This window comes from Pseudorca crassidens, chromosome 11 (genome assembly GCF_039906515.1).
Source record: "Pseudorca crassidens isolate mPseCra1 chromosome 11, mPseCra1.hap1, whole genome shotgun sequence".
NCBI lineage: Eukaryota > Metazoa > Chordata > Mammalia > Artiodactyla > Delphinidae > Pseudorca > Pseudorca crassidens.
The window spans coordinates 61,329,752-61,357,178 of record NC_090306.1 but is presented as its reverse complement, the minus strand read 5'-3'; the positions used below and the strand labels follow the sequence as shown (position 1 = coordinate 61,357,178).

The window sequence follows — 27,427 nt, the reverse complement described above, 5'->3', positions numbered from 1 at the left end:
TACATACGAACAAGTTCCATTAGGAGTGTGTGTTTGTAAGTCCAATTTGCTCGTAAGTCCAACGAAGTTACCCTAGGTACCCAACTAACACACTTGGCTATATCGTACTGTACTGTAATTGGTTTCTAATACTTTCCACACAAATCATACATAAAAAAACAAACGCAAAAAATAAAGAAAACATTTTAAATCTTACAGTTCAGCAGCTTGAAAAGTACAGTAGTACAGTACAGCAGCTGGCATACAGGGGCTGGCATGCACGTTTGCATCTTTGAAAGTTCTCAACTTGAAGGTTCATATGTAGGGGACTTACTGTAGTGCTCTAAGGACAATAAAAGTTCGATAAAAATGACCTCTTTTGGACAAGGTCATCAAATTCCACATAGAAGATTGGTAAAACTATTACAAAAGGTAAATGTCTCCTCAGCACTCTCAATCTCAAATTTCTACATAATTTTTCAGTACTAACCTCATCTTAAATTCGTAGATTCCCAGTGATTGCGTGGCGACCCACTCTCCCCTCTTAAAGTTTATCCAACAGACTGAGATATTAGGGACTTATATGTGGTGCCATTCCCAGAAGCATCTGCATTTTTATAGAAAGATATTTGAAAGATCATTTGACCCAGAGGAAAAATTAGAGATATATAAGGACAGGAAACGTATCTGCAGGCTTTTCCATCATCTCTGATTCCACACAGATGCCTGTGTAACCAAAGCCACGTTTCCTCTTCCTTGTTAACTGAAGCTGGATTTTGATAGAAGGAGGATGTACCCTGCCAAGGGCAATAAGTAGCGAATTGTCTAAGTAGTCATGCCAATGCTATTCCCATTTGCCAATTAAAGTTTTAAGAGTAGGCATGTGACCTAGTTTTGGCCAATGAAACATAAGGGGCAGTCTCCTAGTGGTTTCGGGAGGGAAAAAAATTTTCCCCTAGGAATGATTCCCCCCCTTAAAGGAAAATGTACTTTTGTTCTTGTCCCCTTTCTCCTTGCTCAGAACATTACTATATAAAGATGTTAGCTTATAGCTTTGGTAGCCACCGCGTTACCATAAGGGAGACATTGCCAACATAGACAATGGTGGATTAGGTAGAGTAGAAGCCTGGATTGTTGGTGATACCACTGACCTACTACACTAACCCTGGAATTTCCTACTGATTATGTGAGTTTAGTAAATCACACATATATACTTTCAGTCAGGTATTCTGTTCTTTGCAGCTAAGCATATCCTAATTTATAGACACTCTAATATTTTGCCGTCCTTAGAGACCTCAAGAGAAATCATGAAGATAAGAACAAAGTCTAAGGGATTAAGACCTAAAATAGAATTTTTAGCCCTCCCAAGATGAAGGAAGCCAGGCATATAGCTCTGGCTCTGAGAGAATGCTTCCCTGCCTTTAAGGTGGAAGCAAATTGATCTCAATTTTACAAGTGACTGGAAAATCTCTGTGAGGGCAGGAACCTTGTCTTACTTACATCTTTATTTCCTGGCACATCGCCCAGCACATAGTAGGCAACTGAGAAACATTGGTTGAAAGGCTGCATTGAACGTGGCGGAGTGATTCAGCTCGCTTGTCATAGCTTTCTACTGCTCTGGACTGTGAGGACCTACAAAGCTCTCTACAACAATTTGATTTGGAAATAAAGCCAGAAAACAAGAATGGCTTTCTGTGCTCCACCTTTCTGTTGCAAATTCTGCTCTATACTGCAGACCCACACCATAAATGCTTAGCCTCCCCAGTGCCCCAAATAAAGCTGTGATTTTCTTCTGATTCTCTCTTTTTAAAAAACCCAAGACTATCAGTGTGTTTGTGTTTTTTTGTGTTGACCATAGGTTCTGATGTTGTTGCCAGTTCCCCCCTCACACTGTCAAATTTTCTGTTCCCTTATTCTTTCAACCATTTCGGGGGGAAAATGCTAATTACCATGGGCTTAATAGCAGTTCTGAACTGCACCAGAACACAGAGGTCTCACAAATACCTGTCACCGCAGAAGTTTTCAATTACCATAATTCCATTCCTAATTCAAATTACCATAATTGCTCTCCATTAATGCAACTCTCTTAAAGCTGAAACATCACAGAAGAAGCTGGCATTCACATTAGCTCAGCTGACTACTTGCAAAAACAAACAGTGTCCATTTTGCAAATAAGATGATGTTAGCGTGAACAGATATACGTATCGGTGCTCTGAGTTCATAAAAACCATCATATTATATTTTGACTATTCTGTCAACATTTGCAAAAACTGAAAACCATCCATATCTTCCTTCCTCTCTTCTACTCGGGATTAAAGGGTAAGAGCTGCTCTTCTGAAAGTTTCAGCATTTACCAAAATTAAATTCAGCCTGTCAGCTCCTTAACTAACTTTGTTCTTACAAATACGTATCTTCAGATAAAAACCAGTTTTACCACCCTGTAATCATCAGTTCCACTGTTAATGATTGTTGTTTTCCTGAATAAGTCATGCTTGTTTTTTCTCACTTACTGGGATGGGAACCACTTCCCAGAGTTCACTTGGTTGAATATCATTGCTATGCCATCAATGGACTGTCCCTGGCATTTTACCAGGAAACAATAATTTTGTAATTTGAACTATAGCCAATTCTTCATACTTGACTGCCAGAGGGGGGAAGGAAGAGCAAAAGGTGACATTATAAATTGGACTATCAAAGTATTTGGTTCCAAGGAAGCAAGTATAACAATCCTTTAATTCAACAAGTGAAAAGTGAAGCACTCTTCAATAAGAGTGCTAAATCCATTGCTTAAATGATAATACATTTCCAAAATGTCTAAAGAAGCACGATAAAAAGTTCGTTTTAAATTCTCAACAAATGATCAAAGCCATTGCTACTTCTCAGTCCTGCAGAGTCTCTCTGTGGTATCCGGTAGTTCGGTCAGATACTCAAGAACCACAGTAGCTTTGAGGGTGAAAATTCTGCATCTCCAAATGCCACAGGCACCTGTAGGATTAGCTCCAGGCTGCACCAATGTAGATCTGTCCCCTGAAGACAGGGAACAGGAGAGTTCCACTGGAGACTCTGGAGGGCTCAGAGCGAGTTCACCTCATTACCTACACCCAGTCAACAAAAGGATCCAGGGATGGAGTCGCAGTATCACAGCTACACCCTGGAGGCTTCTCCCATGTCCTGTGCTCCCAAGTATTTTGACAGATATTTAGGTTATTGCTGCATTTTGCTCCTCAAAGTGAGGTAGAAAATATACTCCATTTGTACCAAAGGCATCACAATACCAGATAGATTTCTGTCAACAAGGGGGCAGTCCCAGGATGATTGACAATGAAAAAACAAACAAACAACAACAAGGGGGCAGTCTCAGGATGATTGAAAATGAAAAAACAAACCAAAAACCCTAAAAAAACGTATTAAAGGAAATTTATGGGGATAGTATACTGTTAGACCATCATATTTTCTAATATAGTTTAAAAAATGTTCTATGAGCACCGGGACCACCTACAATAGTATGTGGCAAATGGGAGATGTTTGTGGAATGAGTGAGTGAATGAGTGAATGAATGGAGTGAATAAGTAAATTATCAATGCTGTTATAATGTGGAAATGTCTACTATGTTGGCTCCTTCTGCCTATCATAAGAATAGGATTCATAAATACCCAAGGATGCAAGAAAGGTCTCTGAGGAATCAACACTATAAAAGTCATTTACATGGAACTTTGCAGGCCAAAATACATCTAAAAATGTACTGAATATATATATATAATATATATATTATATATATAATACCATACAAGTTGTGTATATATATAAACACATATATACACATACCATATAACTGTATAATTATATACCATACAAATTGTGTATATAATTGTATACCATACAAATATCAGGTGTTATTTATAAACTATATATAGAGAGAGAAGTGTGTGTATGAGAATGTGTGCCAGGCTGTGTGCTAGTTTCTTTCATGTACATAACTTTATTCATCCTGTTTTCCTCTCTCCTGTCTTTCCCTCTCTGTTATTCTCGCAATGTATATTTCCTTTTGACTCACTTTTTTTTTTCCTGTACGTGGGCCTCTCACTGTTGTGGCCTCTCCCGTTGCGGAGCACAGGCTCCGGATGCACAGGCTCAGCGGCCATGGCTCACGGGCCTAGCCGCTCCGCGGCACGTGGGATCTTCCCGGACTGGGGCACGAACCCGTGTCCCCTGCATTGGCAGGCGGACTCTCAACCACTGCGCCACCAGGGAAGCCCTTGACTCACTTTTGACTCTTTCTCTTCACTTTTTTTTATTTGCCTTTTTGTTTAATTAAAATTAATAAAAACTGAAGAATATTTTTTGTATTCTTCACAGTTATTGAATTAAAGTGTAGGTTTGCAATGTTTAATTTTTTAAAGTAGGCAATTTCAATATTTTAAATGAGTTCTCCTCAATAAAAATCTGTATATGATTAGTTTTGCTTTTTCAGGAAATCAGAAGACATTGAGTTTAATTTTTTTCCATAATTTTTTTTTATTGAGGTATAAGCATTGAGTTTCATTTTTTAAATTACAAAATGTCCTCCTTCTGAGTTGGAAAGTAAACAGAATTACTGTAACTCAGACTCTTACCACCTCTCCCTTCAATGTTTCCAACGTCTCTTGAATCATCTGTACACCTTTGGTTCCTCCCCAAGCCCACATTACAATGTCATCCACCAGCAATACGTTAATGTTCAGGCAATGAGGCAAAAAACCCAACCAGACTCTGGAGCTCTGAACTCTAGTCTGAGTCCAATCACTTTCCAGCCATGTACATTTAGAGAGATTGCTTGGGATGAGCGAGGTGTATTTTAATGGTCTCAAAAATAAAATGGGGACAGAAATAAATACCTATTCTACTGAATTCACAGGACTGTTATGAAACTCAAATAAAGTAATGTAAGCAATAGTGTTTTGTAGCATGTAAAACACCATACAAATATCAGGTGTTATTAAGCTTTAAGCTTCAGATGTATTGCCTTTAAACGGTAGAGCATAGCAGTGAAAGCACAGGCTTTGGAGCCAGACTGCCACTCATTAGCTATAAGACTTTGACCATTGAAGACCTGTGCCTCAGTTTCCACCTCTGCAAAAAGAGAAGAACAATTGTACTTATAGCGTTATTATAAGGACTAAATAACTTACTATTATATAAAGCACTTAAAATAGTCCCTGACCCAGAGTGCTATATAAGTATTTGCTATTATTACCATTATTATTAATATTACTCTAGCTCAATATTCTATTGTGATTTTCCTGCGTGACAGTCATAGCTGTCCTTTTCTCTCTTCTACACTTTCCCTTCTCCTCCCAAGCACAGACCAGCCCTGCTTCGGCTAGACCAGTCTCCCTAGTGCCCTGCACCACGTGCTGAATCCTGAACCATGCCCTGTTCATTTAGTATCACTTATAGAAAATGCCCTTTTCTCTCCTATCTACCCATTAATCAAATCCAGTTCAAGTCCGACCTCCTCAACCACCTGAACAATTCCCTTCCCTTTCTCTGAACTACAATGGTGGTTTCAATCCAGACTGTTCACCTGGACTTTCAATCACTTACTTCCTTGCACTGCTACTTATAGTTTATAATCTTTTGTCTTTTTCACCCACAAGGGCACTTCTCCCTTCTGCTGAGAAGATTCTAAAGACTGGGGTCCACTTCCTTGGCCATTTGACTCTCAGGGCCAGTTAGTCTTGCCTTGAAATACTTCAAGATCGAGTGGGGAAGAAGAGCCCTCTCCTTTCCGGCACAGAGGTGTTAGCTGTGAGCCCAAAGCTACCAAGAGCCACGGCCCCAAACCCCTGTGAAAGCCAGTGTGAGAGAATGAAAGAAACAGAAAGAGGCAGAGGTGAGAGCTGGAAAGTGGGAATCTAGATGATTTTCTACCTCCCGGTTCCAAATGTCCCTGAGGCTAACTCTACCTGTCCTCTGTACCTTGGTTATTGGGTTACAGATGTCAATAAAGTTCCTTCTTATGCTTTAACTAATTTAACTTTTAAAAGCCTGGTATGGATGCTGGCAAATATAATACCTTTTCCTATTGACAAGCCTCTGTCCCACAGCTGGGCTATTTTCAGCTTTCATTATATGACTTGTCCTTGTTCATTATCCATATACCACTGAAGAGCAACAAAAGTAAGTGATTCATTGCTGACACATGGCATTTCTCGAGCAGCCATTAATTAGCAAAACAGCGCTCAAACATAAATTGTTAAGGGGTGTCAGCAAATAAAACTGTAATCAGAATTTTTTTTCTCCCTTCTTGTGTATGCACCTTTGTGAATTGCACTAGGCAATTTCCAACTTTAATTTAAAGCTTATCAGGGAAACCAAGTATTACATTAATCTCTGAGAACTGGGTCTGAGTGTGCTTGGCCCTCTCCAGTCTCTCTTCCAGAAACAAGAGATGACCTGAGTCATAGCACATTCATTTTCCCCAGCCTACTGGGAGTCTCAGATCCCAGTACCCAAGGACCGCAAAGCTGAGCCTTGTCTCATGTTTAAGAAATAGAAAGAATAACAACTGATCACACACTGTGTACCAGGCGCAGGGCACATCAGGGGAAACATAAGAATGAATAATGTGAGACTTCCCTGCTGGTCCGGTGGGTAAGACCCTGCGCTCCCAATGCAGGGGGCCCAGGTTCGATCCCTGGTCAGAGAACTAGGTCCCACATGCATGCTGCAACTAAAGATCCTGCATGCCACAACTAAAAAAAAAAAAAAAAAAATCCTGCATGCCGCAACTAAGACCTGGCGCAGCCAAAATTAATTAATTAATTTTGGGGGAAAAGAATGAATAATGTAATTCATTACTGAGTCATCGTCATTGTCAGGTTCTCCCCCAACACCCATAGTGTTTGGACTTCACTGATTTGGTGTCTTCCAACTTCCATCACTAGTATGTACACCTCTGAGCCTGAGAAATTCTTCTAGAACAATACTCTTTCATAGCACAAAAGCCAGAAGTGCCGGAAAATTAACACCTCCGATGCCTCTTCCACTTCCCATCCCTCCACCCCTACTCCTTGACCCTCACCCCCTCCCCAGCAGCCCTCAATCTTTGAGTAACAGGAGGTATATAAATACTCAGCTCCCATGACACTTGAGGAGCATAAGGCGAGACACATGGGTGGTCCACTACAATAGACTTAATGATGGACATTTTATTGGCCTCCTCTCCTTTGCTCTATTACTTTTCCACCTCCTGTTGGTGTTCCCTGTATATCTCCCTGGGAAAAAACAAAAACAAAACCACCACTATTTGCATTCAAATCTTTATTTCCTGGTCTGCTTCCAGGGTAACCCAAATTGAGACAATGCCCTTAAAGAACTTATGCTCTAGTAGAAAAGACCAGGCTGCAAATAATATTCCTTTAATAAAGGAGTAAGGACTGTGAAAACAGAAAATTCCTTGTGACTTCAAGAGCTTTGTCTCCAACCACAGGATTCACAGCAAATAGAAATCATATAACAGGGCTTCAGGCAGGGGAGGCTGCAGACCTTGTCTTTCACATCTGCTGTTATTAATGTCTCGTTCCCTTCTGCCATACTGGTCTCTTTTCCCTGTGACCAGGTTGCAAGCTTCTTAAAGAAATCCCACTTTTAGGGGATAGAGTTAAGTGGCAGGCTTTCCCATGAATTCACTGAAAAAGGTAATTGTTTAGTGATATTCTAGTACAATAGTTCCCTAAGATAAAATACTTTTAAAAATTAGACCTGACATAGGTAACATGGCAAAGGATCTATGAGCAAAGAACTTTAATCTCTGCCTTCTCTACCTTTCAAAGTAGGGCACTTTTTAAAGCTTTTTTTTTTTTTTTTTTTTTTTTTTTTGCGGTACGTGGGCCTCTCACTGTTGTGCCCTCTCCCGTTACGGAGCGCAGGTTCAGCAGCCATGGCTCACGGGCCCAACCGCTCCGCGACATGTGGGATCTTCCCGGACCGGGGCACGAACCCGTGTTCCCTGCATCGGCAGGCAGACTCTCAACCACTGCACCACCAGGGAAGCCCCATTTTTTAAACTGTAGTATAGTTAATTGACAATATTGTGTTTAGCTTCAGGTGTACAACTGAAAGTGCTTCAGTTTTATATTTATAATATCGGGTTGGCCAAAAAGTTCGTTCAGGCTTCTCCGTAAGATGTTATAGAAAAACCCGAATGAACTTTTTGGCCAACCCAGTAAACAAATTCTTTTTCAGATTTTTTTCATTATACGTTATCACAAGACATTGAATATAGTTCCCTGTGCTCTACAGTAGGTCCTTGCTGTTTATCTACTTTATACATCGTAATGTGTATCTGTTAATCCCAAGCTCCTAATTTACTCTCCACTACCCCTGCCACTTATCACCTCTGGTAACCATTAAGTCAAATCAGGGCACTTTCTTTCTTCCTCACTAAACCATAGCTGCATTTTCAACTGGACGCTAAATATCCACACTGTCTCAGGTTGAGCTCTCTGGGAGGCTGACTCAGAGACGGAATTTAGTGTGCGGATAGTGCTTTGGGGAAAAAGGAGAACAAAGCAGGTCAATGCCAGAGGGAGACGTGAAGCTAGAAAACCCCGTCAGAGTTGTCCTGTGCTGAGCCAAAACGCTCAGGTCTTTATACCGCTGCATAGATCAGTCATTCAACGTGCGCTGCCCGAGAAGGTGGCACTGAGTGAGGCGACTAGTTCTCTGCTGCTGAGGCCATCAAGACCCGCAGACTGTCACTCCCACCGGCTAGGGCAACAAGCCCTCCGCTGAAAGGGGGTCCAGACAACGTATCCCACTATTCATCGTACATTGGGATCTAATTTCTCAGCCTGATGGTCACCTCCACAGGAGTCTCTTCTAAAAGTTATGGGTTGGAGAGTTCCACAGTGTCAGCAAATTCCCATGGTCTCCCCTTTCCCTCCCCTTAGACTCCCAAGGCTTTTGCCAACACATTCAAATCCCCAAACATATTTTCTGGAATCCCATGAGCTTCCTATTATCAGCTGAACTAGCTAAAGTTCAGGATTGGAATTTATAGGAGCTTGGGATTAACATATACACACTACTATATATAAAACAGATAACTAACAAGGACCTACTGTAGAGCACAGGGAACTATACTCAATAGTTTGTAATAATCCATAAGGGAAAAGAATCTGAAAAAAATAGATATGTATGTATGTATAACTGAATCACTTTGCTGTACACCTGAAACTAACACAACATTGTAAATCAACTATACTTCAATTTAGAAAAATAAATAAATAAATAAAGATGGGAATTTAATGGCATAAATAATCAAACTTAAGTTAGGGTTAATGCTAGGCTAGGACATAGAATCAGATAGCCCAGCAGACTCAGGTCTAACAATCAGGTTCAGTTCATCTAAGATAGCCAGGTTATTTAAGTATTCAATGGATCCGTCAAATTACTGGCATTTTTCTCTGTCCTGGGACCCTAACCCTTCTACCAGATTTGGGGAGGTGGATGACTGAGCCAGTTTGACTCTAGAAAAACCTCCTTTGAGGTGACTGCGAGTTCAAGTATGTCACTCCATCCCTCTCATACTGCCTTACTCAAAGCCCTGCTATCATATGAGGGGAGGGGGACACCCAAACTGCCTAGCACCCAGGATGTGAGTTAAGCATGTCCGGATACCTAAGTATACCTGAAGGCTAGAAAAGCGTAATTTGCACCAAGTCCCTAAGCTCCCCATTGTGTTCATTATGTTTGATTACTGCTTTATAAAGACCCCTTCTGTTCTACCATGGAGGTCCTTGCTTTAAGCAAAGATTGACGCAAGAGAAGAGAGGAAAACAAAGGATCTGTGCATTTAGCAACACACTTAGAAATTTAAAGTGACCTAAACAAAACAGGCTGTCATTATAACTAATTATGTTTTTAGTTTGGAAATGAACTTTGACTCTAATTCAAAGTAAAAAATTACATATGCATTTATCATTTTCTAGGGTATTCACCCTGTACCATTTCAAATTTCACATTTTTCTCAGTCTGTTTCTTCACTGAGACAGTCAGACAAAACAAACGTAAAGATAACAGCACAATAACAAAGGGACTTGAATAACTGGAATGTCTCTTCAGTCAGAAGTATTTTTGCTTCCACTAAGGATTACACTACGATAAGTATTATTACCCTCAAGATCAATGGAATGAAGGATCTGCCAAACCTAACTCAATGCCAGGAAAATCTATATAGTATTTACAGATTTCAGATGGAAAGATCCAGCATTTGTAGCACAAAACTCATTGGCAGAAATCTCCTTGTTCATAAAGATGATACTGTGATCACAAAACAGAAGACTTTGAGAATTGTGCATTAACCATCCTTAAAACCTGGACTCAGTGCAGACTCGTCCTCTGTCTACTGCTTCGCTTGCTTCGTGCTATTCTCCCTGAAAGAGCTAGGCTGTTACTGAAATATAATCACCCCACCTATGAGCAGGCAAACTGAGTAGATCAAATGGATTTGTAAACGTTTATTGGCTGTTTCAGTAAAGCTGCACAACATAATCATGGACACTGAACTCTGCCTTCATTAGCCATGCAAAATTCCCCGGGTCAGTATTTACATTTAGGCCGCTTATTAAGCTTCTAGATGCTGTGATTCAATCAGCTTCACAGAATCCACTTTGGTATGGCTATGTGACACAGAAATGATGGAGGGCAAACAGATTCAAATTAGTCCAACTGCAGTCAGCATACCACTTTACCCTTCATTTCCTTCTGAATTTGGATACATCCCATGCAGCTTTATGTGCATCCGGAAGGCCTAGAATGTATGTACCTTGTGATGAATTTAGCAGCCAAAATGAATCACGGCTATTCAGAATAAAGAATCAGGCATCTTATATGGGGACGTGGGGATGTATGTACATGTATAGCTGATTCACTTTGTTATACAGCAGAAACTAACACACCGTTGTAAAGCAATTATACTCCAATAAAGATGTTAAATAATAAAAATAATAAAATTAGATTATATTAAATTAAAAAAAAATGAGGCATCTTGTTAAGGCCTAAGCTGTCATCCATTCTCAGACTGACACAACTCCACCATGTATGTGAAGGGGGTCAATGACCCAGCCAATGATTCAATAAATGGAAACAAGCCTTGCACTTTGGTAGAATGACTGGGTCAAGATCGCAATACATAGGAGAAGGAGAGGTAAGTACAACCAGGAGAAGGAGAAGTCATCTCTGCTTCAAGGGGACTATTCTTCACCTGATTCCAAAAGGACTAGGAGGCAGCAATTTTCAGAAATATTTATTTATCTACTCCCTCATAGAAAGAATAAGGGATATCCATGGAAGATAAAACTGTGACAACAACGAACACATCATGCTGATCCAGTTGAACCCATGGAGTTTCTCCCATACTACACATTGCTGACCTCATCATAAACATCTATTAACTGTAACAATCTAAAGCGTAAGTCAGGGCTTCCTTGGTGGCGCAGTGGTTGAGAGTCCGCCTGCCGATGCACGGGACGCGGGTTCGTGCCCCGGTCCGGGAAGATCCCACATGCCGCGGAGCGGCTGGGCCCGTGAGCCATGGCCGCTTAGCCTGCGCGTCCGGAGCCTGTGCTCCACAACGGGAGAGGCCACAACAGTGAGAGGCCCGCGTACCGCAAAAAAAAAAAATAAAAAATAAAGCATAAGTCAGACAACAAGGCATTAACTTTGTGTTAAATGTTCAGAGTCCTAGCATTATGAGAAGAAGCTAGGAATAAGACAGTTCCTATTAGTGGTCAACCAAGGAGAGAATAAAGGCTAAAGATGGTAGCAATCAGAGGAGGAATAAAAAGGAGATGGAGTATTAAGTAACATTTGAGTGATTACCATGTGGTAGGGATTGTACATTTCCCACTTAATATTCACAACAAACCTGAGATACATATTATTATCATCCCTATTTTATAAATGTAGAAACTGAGGCACAAGGAGATTAAGCGAACTGCTTAAGATTCTACACTCTGTAAGTGATATGATTAGATTTTAAACCTGGGAGTCTAACTCCAAAGACTGACTTCTTAACCACTATATGTAAAGAGATATCTATTTAGTGGTTTATATGATTAATCTTTAACGTATCTAAAAGAGAAATGATGTAAAGAGCCAGTGTATATAAACTCATTCATATTTTCACTGTCCACAGAAGTATCTGTATGTCCAGATACTTTCTTGGGATTTCTGAAATAATGTTTTCATTATTTTGGACTACATCTAAAGATTTATCATGGCTATTAACATTAGGATCAACACAAAAATAAAGGTAATAAGAGCTGAATGTTTTTCAGAAAACATAGAGCCTTTAAATTTTCTTCTTGAGCCTGAACTCTAGGTTTCAATATTTATAACATGGTAATGTAGATTTTTCTACTGAAACATTTATTTGGCTAGATTTGACTCTATATAAACATTAACCTAAGAAACCAGGCTTGGGTCTATATCTACATGAAACCATGAAATTGCTTTGTCAGATACCACTAAAACGTCTGTATGCTAATGAAAGAGAGAGGTAAAGTAAGGCTGGTATTAATCAGATTTTCCTGATACGTAGCTGAGTAGAAACACGACAAGATGAAAGCAACTGACAAGTAATGTATTTAAGGGAAAAATATTCAAACTACACATAGTTTGATCCTCATCTGCTAGTGACCATATCATAATCCAAGAACAAAATCTGAGTCTGTATTCCTAAAACTTCTCAATGTGAGATGCTGCTGTCTCAGTTACCCTCTGCTGTGTAACAAACGTTCCAAAACATAAAGCAATAATGGTTTATTACTTCTCACAATTATGTGAGCTTTGACTAGGCAGGTCCTCTGCTGGTTTCACCTGGGCTTATTCATGCATTTAGCAAGGCAGTTGACTGGACTGGAAGGTCCAAGACCGCCTCACTCACATCTCCAGTATTGGTTCTAGCTGTTGGATGGGGCCCCTCAGTTTGCCTCCTCCTGGTCTCTCATCCCCCATAGATTAGACCATATTCTTCAAATGCGGGGGGAGTCTCAGGAAAATGTATCGAGAGAGAAGGTAAAGGCTGCAAGGTCTTTTGAGGCCAAGACTCTAAGTCTCAAACAACATAACTGCTGCCACATTCTGTTGATCAAAGTAAAACAAGTCTGGCCCAAATTCAAGGGGATGGAAAAAGAGACTTTACCTCTGGAGTATGGGAACAGCAAAGTCACATTGCAAAAGGGCATGTATATCGGTGGGAAGAATTTGTGGCCATGAAACAATTTAACACACACACACACACACACACACACACACACACACACACACACACAGAAAAGGTTGGCCAGATTGACTGCATCAATGGCAACATCTCAACATCCCAGTTGTGATACTGTACTATAGTTTTGCAAAATGTTGCCATTGGGAGAAACAGGATGAAGCGTACATGAGATCTGTGTTATTTCTTAAAATGACATGTGAATCTATAATTATCTCAAAATAAAAAGTATATTTTAAAAGAATTCAACTGGATGGGCTTCCCTGGTGGCACAGTGGTTAAGAATCTGCCTGCCAATGCAGGGGACACAGGTTTGAGCCCTGGTCTGGGAAGATCTCACATGCCATGGAGCAACTAAGCCCGTGCACCACAGCTACTGAGCCTGGGCTCTAGAGCCCGCAAGCCATAACTAGTGAGCCCACGTGCAACAACTACTGAAGCCTGCGCACCTAGAGCCCATGCTCCACAACAAGAGAAGCCACCAAAATGAAAAGCCCACGCACCACAACGAAAAGTAGCCCCTGCTCACCGCAACCAGAGAAAAGCCCGAGCACAGCAACGAAGACCCAATGCAGCCAAAAATAAAATAATTTATTAAAAATTAATAAAATTTTAAAACAACTGGAAAGAATCATAAAAAGCATAGTAAACAAAACTTGTTACCATGACATTTACCCATTCATGGTGAGGCCAGATATAAAATAATATATGCAATTTATCAAGCCATTTATTCAACAAATATCCTTTGAGTGCCTATCATGGGCCTGGTACTCTTCTAGGCACTGGATATATAACAGTGAGTAAAGGACTAAACCCCTTTCCTCATGAAGCATACCTCCTAGTATTTCATTCTGAATACTATGGCAAACTACAGAAAAGACTCAAGGAGAAGGCCCAGATGCCGACAATAAAGTAGTCAGTGAGAAAATGGCTCTATAACATAAGGGAATATAATACAAAATATATTCAAAATCTCTATTCTAGAACTTTAGAACCTTCCAGGAAGTGTAATTAGTCTTCTTTCACTATTTCCAGATCTCAATAACCCAGAACCATGGGATATTTCACAGGCACTTGTATGTGTATATGAATGTACGTATGTATAAATATACACGTATAATGTATACATTTATCAAATCATCACATTGTACACTATAAACATATTTCAATTTTGTCAATTATTATCTTTTAATAAAGCCAAAAAATAAGTTTGTTAAGATAAAGAAATTGAATTATTCAAGACTGAGCTTCTTATTTCCTCACCCACCTGCCAGACACAATCTGGCTACCCAAACTTGACAAGGATGTTGTCATGTATTTTATCACTTTTGTTTCCCTGCAATCTATTTTCCCTTTTCCTTTGAGAAAACTGCTTCTTCCTTGCTCTTTGGATATGTGGCTTGGTTAAAGCCAGTCCTAAGTTAAGTATGAAGGTGGCCATATGATCCAGCAGTAAGTCAATCAGCATGATCAGGGATAGATATATAACCTAAATGGCCAATGAGAGTCAGGCTCAGGACTTTTGTTCGAACTCTTGGGCAGCACTCTCTTTTTTCCTGTGGTGTTAAATGAAAAGGATGTGAGCTGGGAGCTGCTGATTGCATCTTGCCAATACTAAGGAAGAGCTAGCCTGAAAATGGCACCAACACGTAGGAAAGCCAAGCAGAGAAATGGGGAAAGACTGGGTCCTGGTGAATATATTTGAGGTTCTGAATTCACCTACCCCAGGACTCCCCCTCAAACGGTTTGTTTTTGTTTTTGTTTTTTTGTTTGTTTTTGTTACATAAGCCAATAGAATTCTCTTTTGGCTTAAGTTAGTTTAAGTCAGTTTACTGTTACTTATGACTGAAAATGTCCTAACCAATAAAAAGGAAGATGATTCAGAGAATCTGGGAGTGTCTTGGGAAAGCAAGATGGAGGACTAGACAGGAGAATAACTAGCAATTTTTCAGAAAAAAATGAAAACTGAGTTGCTGTATGCTTTCTTTCTTGCCTTCTCTGGCACCTGAGCCAAAAACCTGCCTGACCCTTCAGCAGGTAGAGTCAGCAGCACCAGTCTCAGAATTTGATGAACACACATCAGGATAATATTATGAAATGATCTCTATTACTAAAATGTTTCTTTCTGTATCAAAATAAAAGAGAAGCATCTTTGTGTTTACAGAGGATTAGAGAGATAGATGATACCACATGATGACCCAAACCATCAAACAAGGTGCTCTGGTTACAAATATGTAAGGTCCAAATGCCAGATTAGAGAGACAAGTGTTTCTCTAAATGTATTAGTCAGAGTTCTCCAGAGTAACAGGACAAATAAGATGTGTACATAGAGACAGAGAAAGAGATTTATTTTAAGAAATTGGCTCACCCGGTTCAAAACACTGGCAAGTTCAAAATCTACAGGGTGAGATATCACACTGGAGACCCATGAGGAGCCAAAATTGCACTTCAAGTCTGAAGTCTGTCTGCCGGCAGAATTCCCTCTTGCTGGGCAGAGGTCAGTCGTTTGTTCTATTTGGACCTTCCACTGATTGGATAAGGCCCACCCATATTATGGAGTGCAATCTGCTTTCATCAAAGTCCACTGATTTAAATGTTAATCTCCGTAACACTCCCATGCAGACATCCAGAATAATGTTTAACCACATATCTGGCACCAAGCCAGCCAAGTCAGCACATAAGATTAACGATCACACATAAGATTAACGATCACACTAAATATAGGAACAACAAGTTTTAGCAAATTTCTCCAGGTCATCAACTAAAATGTTTCTGGCTTACAAAATCGAGATCTATAGAAAAATATCCTCCCAGTGTGCTATCACTGACGTCCAAGTCTGAAATACACAACAAGCATAGCTGGATATGATAGGAAGAGCATTTCCGCAGCAGTAAGAAGGCCTGAGTTCCAGTCACAAGTCTGGTGCTAACATAGCCAAGTCCTTTCACCAAGCTGGATTTCAGTTTCCTTATCTCTAAGGTGAGAGGTATAAAACTAGTGATTTCCAAAATACCTTCTAACATTTAATTATGCCATGCTTCTAATCTCCTCTCTCATCAAGGACCACTAAACTGACCCCTTCCAAGAATCTCTACAGTCTGTGTTTATAATACTTACTTCAAATGCCAAATTGGATGTTATTCTCTTTTCCAGCTCCAATTTTTATGTTATTTAAATAAATGTGGGACGTGTGATGCTGAGAATAGCAATGACAGGGGCCCGTGGGTGTTGGCAACAACCCAGCCAAGGTGACACTGAACTGCTAGAAGCAGCCCACACTAAAAGGTTTTCTCAGCTGTATCAGGTGAACATTTTGTTTTTTCAATGGAAAACAAGTTAGATCCAAAAGACAGAAATGATGACAAAAGCATTCAGCCCTTCTCTTAGTGCTGGTGTATTCCTGAGAAATTTCTGCTCAGAGGGAAGAGATATTTCAAGATGATCAAGAAAGGTTTGAAAGCTTACCTGAGGAAAGAGGATTTGAGTTAAAGCTAAGAGGTAACCCACTTCAAATAGCATTTTCACTATTCCTAGCAACACAGAAATGCTCTTTTATCCCCTATAATTCCTATCACAGCACATTTATGTTTAGCACTTAAGATGTGATAAAAAAAAATCAAATAGGAGAGTTACACTGTTGATGGGAATGCAAAATGGCACAGCTGCTATGCAAGACAGTATGAAGATTCCTCAAGATATTAAAAATAGAACTACCAGTTGATCCAGTAATCTCACTTCCAGGTATTTATTCAAAAGAATTGAAATCAGGATTTGGAAGAGCTGTTAGCATCCCAATGTTCACTGCAGCACTATTCATAATAGCCAAGATATGGAAACAACCTGAATGTCTATCAGTGGATGAATGGATAATGAAAATGTGGTATATACATACAGTGGAACATTATTCAGCCTTTAAAAAGAAGGAAATCCTGCAATATGCACCAACATAGATGAACCCTGAAGACATTATGCTACGCAAAATAAGCCAGACACAGAAGGACAAATACTGCATTATTCCACTTATATGAGGTATCTAAAAATATTAAACTCTCTAAGCAGATAGTAGAAGGGTGGTTACCAGGGGCTGGGCAGAAGGGGAAATGGAAAATTGCCAATCAACTGGCACAAAGTTTCACTTATGCAAGATGAATAAGTTCTATAGATCTGCTGTACAATATTGTACTATAGTTAACAATGCTATATTGCACACCTAAAAATTGTTAAGAAAGCAGATCTCATGGTAAGTGTTCTTGCTACAATAAAAGAAATTTTTTAAAAATAACTGTTACAAGAGACATACATTCTAAGGGACATACTAACAGGGAAAAAAGTAACATGGGAAGAGGCAAATGGGAAGATGTGGCGATAGATTACAAAGCAGGAAGTGTAAATTATCATAGGCTGCTCTGAATTAAAATATCTTATAGCTATTCTGGTGATTTTAGTTGAGTGCACATTCCCTAAGGGCAAGAATCACATCCTTTGTGTTTGTCACTTCACTCAGTACATTGTCTCACACATGATAGGTGTTTCACATATATGTTGGGAGAATGAAGAATGAATGCCACTCCAAGTCATAGCTGTCTCTGGTGACTTAAAATTTTTGTCAGTCAATATAAGGGCTTTTCTAATATTCAGATACAGTCTTTCAGAAATCTAGTGATTAATGATTAAGAAGTGTTTTAAGTAAATAACTTTCCAACTATTGATGAAGATTCTTAACAGAATATTGAGAAATATATTGAGAGAATAAAATATTCAAAACGTTATTGCCATAGTTTGTTTCATCGGACCACTTTGCCCTTGCTTTTATCTGCAATATGAGAAATAAATGTAGCAAAAATTCCTAAATAAGAATGATTTCCAGTTTTCAACAAAGTAGCAAGATGCTCAGGATAAGAGGGTACTTCAGGTATGTGCTGATGGTTCCCACTGCCAAAATCTAATCTTCTCACAGGGGAGGTGTGGAGGTTGACAGGTCTCAGAGCCGTGCTTGCACATAAACTGCAAGAAAGCTTTAGGGAGTCAGAGGCTGGTTAGTTCCCACTACAGAAGAAGAGTGTGCTGGAGACGGAGAAGGTTTGAGGCCACAGACCAGAACTGTTTACAAGAGTTTCTATTAATTCTTTTTCTCTCTTCCACATTGCCCTGGGAGAATACCGACTACCATTTCACTACAGTAGTGGAGATACAGATGTTAAAGAAATAATACCAGGGTAGCACTGGAAGGCAGGTAGGATAAAGAACGTATAGTGATGAGACCTAGCAGAAGGACTGGCCACTGAATATTCCCTTTTCTTCTTCTCCTCCCCACTCCTTGGGCTAGGTAATTACGTGAAAATGTGCTAGGCCAGCCCCTGGATGAAGCAAGGTAGGGTGACACCTGGAGCAGAGGAAATTGGAGTGGGTGAAACCCAGATTACAACACCAGGGTCTCTCCCCATGCACTGAAATCTTAAAAGTACCTAAAGGAGTACAAGCTAGGGCCTGAGTTTATGCCCATCCCCCCATGTCATCCTTGCAAGTCAAAGCAGCCGATATCTATAAAGGAGCAAAAATACATCTAGAAAAATATTAGAAGCCTCTGAGGAGAATACACATTCTGAAAGAAAGATAACATATAGAACACCTTATATCAACACGAAAACTAAAGTAGGGCTTCCCTGGTGGCGCAGTGGTTGAGAGTCCACCTGCCGATGCAGGGGACACGGGTTCGTGCTCAGGTCCGGGAAGATCCCACGTGCCGCAGAGCCGCTGGGCCCGTGAGCCATGGCCGCTGAGCCTGCGCGTCCGGAGCCTGTGCTCCACAACGGGAGAGGCCACAACAGTGAGACGCCCGCGTATCGCAAAAAAAAACTAAAGTAAGCCCATAATTTTAAACAGAAAAATTAATAAAATTGACAGGAGAAGAAAACATAAAGTGTCAAACAGATAAGTTTTAAAAATCCATACTTAGTGAAGTTACACTGAAATTTTTCTAAAATTTTAAATCTTTTAGCGTGAAAAGGCAGATAACTTACAACGTAAGAAAAATCAAATGGATGTCAAATTTCTCAACAGTAACATTTATACATGAAAATACTGTTATAAAAATCTACAGAATGTTGAAGAAAAAGAAACGATGAATCTGTGATCTTATATCCAGCTAAACTATTACCTAAATGTAATGATGAGATAAAGTTATTCACAGGCTTAAGAGGTCACAAAAATTTATTATACAAAGACTTTTTTTGAAAGAATTCTTAAAAAATATACTCCAACATAATAAGTAACGAATCCAGGGGGGAAATAATAAGGCGTGAGAAGTAAGGATGAGGCAAAACTTAATCTACTTTTACCTAATAAGCAATAACCATAAACGCATATGCATAAAAACCTAAAACTAAAAGTCTAAACAATACTAAGAGTATAATGAAGCTTGAGGGAACATTATCAGAGGGATATGAGAGAAGTTAGAATGTACTAAGGTTCTTGTCATGTTCAGTGGGAAAAAACATTGCTATTGATAAGCTTTCTAATTGTTTGATATGGAAAAATAAGCACAATTTTAAATCTTACTAAGTTGGGAGTACAGAAGTATACACCACCAGTATAAAAATAAAATGTATATTTTCAAAATAGAAGAAAAAAATGTCATCTACCTAGTGGAGTATATAAAAGGAAAAACAAGTGAAAAGAACTGTAAATAGAAAGCAAAAAAAAATTACAGAAATAAGTCTTAATAAAAGTAACAATATAAATGGATCAAACTCAATCAAAAGACAGAGAATCCCAGGGTGAATATTAAAGTGGAAAAAAAAAGTAAAGAAAGTATACAGAAATATCAATAATAATAGAATGGACGCCACGCAGCAACTAAGCCCGGGCGCCACAACTGCTAAGCCTGCGCTCTACAGCCCGTGAGCCACAACTACTGAGCCCGTGTGCCTAGAGCCCGTGCTCCACAACAAGAGAAGCCATGGCAATGAGAAGCCCGCACCCCGCAACGAAGAGTAGCCCCTGCTTGCTGCAACTAGAGAAAGCCGGCACGCAGCGCAAGACGGAACGCAGCCAAAAATAAATAGAATGAATAAATTTTCTTTAAAAAATAATAATAATAATAGAATGGTAAATATACCAGGAACATAAGAAATAAAGCAGGTTATAGAACTTATGGTGAAAAATACAAGGGAAAAGAGGAACATCATAAACTGGTAAAAAGAACATTACCTCAATAAGATATGATAATCATGAATACATATATGTATGTAGCCTTGAAATGTATATATATATTTTTAATCACTAAAAAATAGCTAAATCAACAATTGTAGGTGAAGATTTCAACATATTTATCTCAGAAACTGCTAGATCAACAGACACCAAAAAAGCCAAATAGAAAATGTATAAATCCCACAATAAGCTCGATAAGCTCACACAGAACGTTGTAACCAGCAACACAGATTGCATATAATTTTTTGAGCCCACAGGAACACTCACAAGAATTCACATTTTAGCACATTTTTCAAAACATAATACATTTACTAGGTTGGCATTTTTTCTATAATTCAATATTGCAGACCCCCTTGAGAATTTCGTAATCTCTTTTAAAGAGATGACCTTTAAGAATGCAGGCTAAAAGTCAACACTTGGTTACCTGCTATTTTATGCTATTTTATGATTTATGTGTCTTATTTCTTATTCCTTCTGTTTTACTTAAATTAGGCGATGACTCCTATGAGTAAATTGTATTTTCCCAGGTATAACCCCTGCCTCCCTTGGAATGAATAATACAATCTGAAACACATTCTTCTGAATACCTCTGATGGTAGTAAATTACCTTTACTGTTATCAACAGTTATTTAGTGTCATGTCTGGTAAAGAAGGTTGATGTTTTGAGCCACAAATAAATTGTGACTTTAAAAGAGTCATATTGACTGTAGAATGAATATTTGCAGTATCCTTTTGCCCTTCTTCCAATAATAGCCCCTTATTTCGACTTTTAATCTCCTCCCCCACTCTTGCTCCATGCATATTGGATAAAACTAAGATTCCATGGGGAAGCACATGCCCCAGAATGAAACCAAAAGCCACAGTGCATTCCCTTGGCCTCAGAGGTGGTTTCACTGTGGGCATGCAGTCTAAGTCTCAGGACTTATCTAGGAGCTACCAGAAATGATGCTCTCTGCTTCTGATAGATTTTAGCCTGAAAGGATGCTACAGTCACTTTTGCCACCACGCAGGAAAAGCCTGCCTGAGAACGGAGCCAACACAAAGGAAGCAGGGCCCAAGGGACAGGGAGACAAAATAAAATCCTGATGATATTATTTGAGTTTCTTTTTCCATCTGTGTTTGAAAACAGAGCTTTCCCCTAAAGTTTCCAGGTACATGGACCAGTAAATTCCTTTTTACTTAATTCATTTGAAGGGGGGGGGGGGTTTCTATAACTTTCAACCAAAAGTTTTCATAATGTGATTTGCTTATATTGCTCAAAAATCTGCTTTAAAGGCAATTCCAGAAAATAAACAAAAATATTTTGAACCATGACAGTATAATTGAAATGAAATCTCCCAAAGTAATTACAGCGGAAAAGAAACATTTGGATGCACAGATTTTTACATATTTGGTAAAATGTCTTCTGTTTAATTTCAATTTATACTTTAGCTATTCTAAAGTCAGATATTCTTCTTGATGCAACCTGGGTCATATGCCCATCCTTGTGACTAGGTGATTGAACAGTGTTACCAGAAGAGAGGGATAAAATGGGTGCTAGGCAGATAAAAGCAACAAATGTTCATTATGGTTATATCTGAACAAGTGTGAGCATTATAGGAAAGCATTTTAATTTTTCATCATTTAGCAGATTTTAAATTTTTTTAAAGGGGCTTATGTCTTATATCAAGGATTTTAACCTAGAATCCACAGATTACTAGTGGATTCAGATTGTCCATAAAACCTCTGACAATATGCAAAATTTCTGTGCATGACCATATGAAGATTCAAGGGAAGGGAATCTATAGCTTTTATTAGATTCTCAGAAGAGTCCATAATTCAAGAAAGGGTTACGAATCACTACCTTGAGACAGCAAGGTGGTTTTGATGCCTAATGAACAAATTCCAAGGGAAATATATCCACCTTTTGAAATGACTCAAGATAGAACATGTACGATACAGCAGTAGGCTAACAGTGGCTATCTCTGGTGAAGGGACAAGGGCTAGTTTTTCTTCTTTGAACCTTTTCTGCATTTCCAATATTGTCTATGATGAATATGAATTATGTCAGTCATATAAAAGGTTAATTTAAGAAAAAAAAGTGTGCCTATATCCCTGGGTGTATCATAAAACTTCCAGGTCCAACAAAGCAATAATCATTTCAATATTTAAATCAATGGGCAGTACAAGAATGAAGCATCAAAAGGCATACAAACTCAAAAGTAATCAGAAAATCCCATATTCTCTGAACTGAAATTGTGCAATGCTCTCTTAAGCTCACTAATTGCCCAAACATTCAAGATGTAAAAAAAAAAAAAAACAAAGAAAAGAAAGAAAAAGGAAGGAAAATGTGAATGACTCCTAAATCAATCCTGCTATCAAATTCTATTCCCATTCAAATGCTCCCCCAAGAGCTTTAAAACCTCATTGGTGAAGACTGTCCTCCAATAAAGTGTACCATTGTGCTCTGTGCCAAAAGATTAATAACACTTAACCAAGATGATGACTTATAAGTAGTCTCCATTGGGTGAGTCAGGGTAGGAAAAGACTCATTGCTGCTAGTGATAATTATCCCTGGGTAAATTATTTCCTAACTATGCTCTCCCAAAGGTGACTTCTTACAGAGAGCTCTTACAGAGAAACCAATAGCCTGATAGGGTTTATTTTAAGGTCATAATCTACTTGCCAGCCTATGTCAACCTAACAGTCTTCCTCTTTAACCTTCTTCCTCTTTAACCTTCTTCCTTTTTATCAAAACTTTCTAGAATGTATTCTTCATTCCTCTCCCTCATCTAAAAAGTAACAACAATAATAACAGGTAGCATTAATGGAGTACTTAGCAGAATGTCACAGTATATAGAAAGGGCTTTATAGTCATTCATTTATTCATTGTTTTATTCACAGAACAAATATTTACTGAGTACCCACCACTTGCCAAGCACCGTGTTAGGTTCTTAATATCCATTAGTGATGAAAGCAGATAAAGATGCTCAAATGGAGTTTTCATTTCACAGGGAGATGAGCAATAAAGAATCATAATAAGTAAATTAAATAGTATGTAGTTTTGACCTTAGCAACTGGAGAGAGCTGCCATGAGTAAGATGGAAAAAACTGTAGGTGAAGCAGGTTTAAAGGGGAAGTTCAGGATTTCAGTTCTGGACACGTCACAGTTGTAGGGAATGTATATTAGCCATCTGATGAGATGTCTAATAAGCAGGTGGATATATGGGTCTGGAGTTTGAGAGACAGGTCTGTATTAGAGATAAAAGTTTAGGAGTCATCAGCATATGGAGGGTATTTAAAACCATAACGCTGGCTCAGGAGAGGGGAGGGGAGAAAACAAAGCAGAACAAGGTCTGAGCCCTATGACACTCCAACATTAAAAGCCCAGGGAAACAAGAAAAAAAAAAAAACAGAAAGGAACTGAGGATGAGAGATCTGTGAAGTAGGAGAGAAATACCATAGGATTTAGTCCAGGCAGTAACCAGGTACTATTATTATTCCCATTTTACAGATAAGAACACTGAGGCTTAGCAAATTGATGCTGCCCTGGGTCACACAGCTCTATCTTCTGGACTTGACGCGGGTTTGTCTGATTCTGTCATCTAGAATGCTGAACCACTACCCACCTAATCTTCAAGGCATGTCTCTCCCCTAAAAATAACCTCTCAAACGCTCATTCTCCTGCAGCGCGTGTACTTCAAGACTAAAATATTTGGACATCATTCTCCATTCTCCCACTGTTTCTCATAAGATCATCTTAGCTCTTTCTACCTTCAGTTTTTTAAAAATGTGCCTTTGCTTCTTCAAGGTATGTTTGTAATCCCCCATCACTCTTTACAGCCTTCCTTAATATCCTCATCTATTGACCTCCCCATCATTTCTTGAGATCCACTGAGGACAATGGAAGTGGAGATAAATCAGTAGCAGTATGGGTGATTATCCAACAGCCCCTTTTCCACTGCTGAGACCCGACTCAGCCTAAGTACCCAAGATTCTGATACTGCGTTCTGCAAACAGAGCCTCCTAGACTTGCATAAAGCCCACTCCCTCATGCCCATCAATGTTAATGATTGACTTCTTTAAGTCCTCCAATTCTGGACCCCTCAAGTTCCTTCTTCTCTTTGGACACCCTCTTGACTTCACTTTCTTCCCTATTGAGCTGCAGCTTCCAAGACAACTCCTCTGCTCGTACACCTCAGCAGCTAAAGGTTGCTAAGGGAATCACACCACAGCACAGCTTGCTGCTATGTTATGACTTCCAATCTCAAACAGACCTTCAGTGTTTCTGGGAAAGACTTTTCTATTCCTTTTTTTTGTTCTATTTTCCCTCCCATGCCCTGAGCGGCTATTCTAAGCCTTCATCGCTCTAATCAACCCTCACCCACTCCACCACCACACACACCACCCCCCTCCAAATCATCAGAAAACCTTATCTCCTTCCTATTTCAAAGAGAAAATAGAAGCCATCAGTCACAAACTCTGTACTCCCAAAATTAATTCATCTGCCTCTCCTTCCGGAATAAATGTCACTTCTCTTATCTAAGACTGACCCCTTTGCCTCTGGATCTCATCACCTCTTACCTCTTCCCTTTTGGCTCCTGTATCTTCAGCCTTTCTCTCTCCCCTGGTTCCTACCTGCAGCAATTAAACCTGCTCTAGTGTAATAAATAAGCTAGTGTACGCTGACTTTTCCTCGGACACTCTTTGGATCAGGAGTGTTTTTTTATTCTCTCCACTGGAATCCTACTGTTCTTTACAAGCTTGGCTCAAAAATTCCCTTGGTTCTATGATCACTCCTAACTGGAACATATCTATTTGAATTTCCATAGCATTTTGGGGTACCATTCTTAGATCACTTACCCCATACTATAGTTTATGCTTCCATTCTTTGGGTGTCTTTCTTTCTTTCAACAAACACTTTCATGTAGCACTTAAAATGTCCTAGATGCTGTTCTAAACACATTTTAAAATACTGACTCATTTAATAATATCAACCATTACAAATATTCACTCATTATCCGTATATACTTTGCTATAATTATATCATATATTACATCATATCATATATCATATCATATTAAGTCCTTGAAGGCAAAACTCGTAATGATATACCTTGGCCTCTCTCTATTATACTCTCCCAGACTGGGTGGGCACCTTGCCTATAATAGGGCATTCAATATGTTTTCCAAATACAAAAATGCATGGAAACAACTTGGGCATCATATAATCCTTGTACCAATGCCAAAAACACCATACCCTGCCTTGTATAAAATGAAGACATATCTCACATGGTCTTTCAATTATGATGGACAAAATTATATGTAGTCATATTTACCTTTGAAAATCTCTTAGAAAATTGCCACATGGTTGAAGCCCTTTGTGTTATCCTTCAATAACTCTAGAAAACCCAGTGTTCACTCCAGTGTTGCAAGAGATACATATCCGTTTACTGAGTGCCAAATGAGATCGTCCGTTTGCATCTTATAAGACAAATGATGTAGCTTTAAATCCTAGAATCACTTACAGCTGGTGAGATGTCACACAATGAGAAGCAGGTGAAAACTGGAAACTGAATCAACCAATAGAACTACAGATTCCTATTCCCGAACCCACAATCATATACACTTATCAGGTGTAATGGCAGGTAACCTTGCCGAAGTTTCTCGTGCTAATCGTATCTCATTGAATCTGAACACATTAACTGTAAGACATGTAGTTTTGTTTACCATTAAGAAATTTAAAATACTGCCAATTCACTAGGTCGTGCCATCAACTGTAAGAAGAATCCCAATATTAGAAATGTTCAAATGTGTATCTTAGAATCAATAAGTACAGTACGAACATTTTTAAATCAATCTAAGATCCTCAAAAGCAAAAAACAAAAATTAATTTTAGGTACCCTACAGAGCCTTGTCCAAAGTAGGCAATCTTTTATCAAATTTGGTCAAATATATGTAAAAACCAGTTGAAATTCTCCTAGTGGGTTAAGAACCATCTCTTAATCTATGAAGAGTCATAATGAATCAGCATCTTGTAATGTTACTAGAATAAAATAAGTTCACAGGAAATTTCAGTCAAACACTGTTAGGCTGCACTCTGCAGGCCTGCAAACCCTGTACTTGCCTAGACACGAAACTGAAGAAAGAGCCCAAAGACAGTGACAGAGACATCAACGGAGCTTACAAGTCAGAAGCAAGCAAAGTCCTGGAGCAACACCCCACTCTATACGGCAGACAGCAGGCAGGACACAGCAACAAGCTTCTCAGCGGGAGAAGGAGGCTACCATTTATAGGGGGAATTGACATCAGGTTGACTCATCAGTTACCAGGGAAACCAGTACCCGGGGCAGGGGGCAAGCACGTAGGCAGTTACTGATTAAGCCCTATGATTAAGAGGATTGGATAGTCCTGTGAGTTAGGTGTAGGTGAAGCAGGCCCTGGTCAAGTAGGGGGGGGATGTACAGGGAGCAAGAGAACAGCCATCTTGAGTGGCCTGACCACACAAATGCATAAGCAGATTCCTCTTTATTACAAGTAAAAAACCCAAAGCTTAAATCATTTTGATCCCCAATATCCATTTGTAAGCAAGTATAATCTCATTAAGATAAATCCTAAAAACAGTACAGAAAATAAGCAACAGGTTTCCTGAACGTTGTGGGTAGAACCAAAAAACTGAGCCATCAACCAAATTCACCATCTTTACTATTTATATATGAACTGCTGGGGTTGGGGGCATTTCTGCCTTTCTCCTTGTGTCTCTGCTCTGCCCACAGGGGTAACTTCTGCCTGTGCTTCCACCACTGTCCTCTCCCTTACTAGCTGAATTCTCCAGAGCCCACCTAAGGCATAAAATGTTACAGATGAGTCAGAGCCTGAGGCAGACCCTGGATCCATTGCACAAATGGTCAGGATCACTAAAGTGAAATTAGAGACATTAATTCCCAATTCGTGGCCAGGTGAGTCAGACTCGGTCTGCCCTGCAGGTCAACTATC

The 27,427-nt window shown here is 39.3% G+C and overlaps 1 long non-coding RNA gene across 1 annotated transcript in view; it reads right to left on the bottom strand.

The window, feature by feature from the left end:
- Nucleotides 1–26,698, bottom strand: part of LOC137202212 (uncharacterized) — a 144,040-nt gene extending 117,342 nt beyond the window's left edge. The window contains exon 1 of the long non-coding RNA XR_010932494.1: nucleotides 26,559–26,698. This is a non-coding gene — a long non-coding RNA (uncharacterized lncRNA). The remainder of the gene's footprint in view (nucleotides 1–26,558) is intronic.
- Nucleotides 26,699–27,427: the final 729 nt, after the last annotated feature.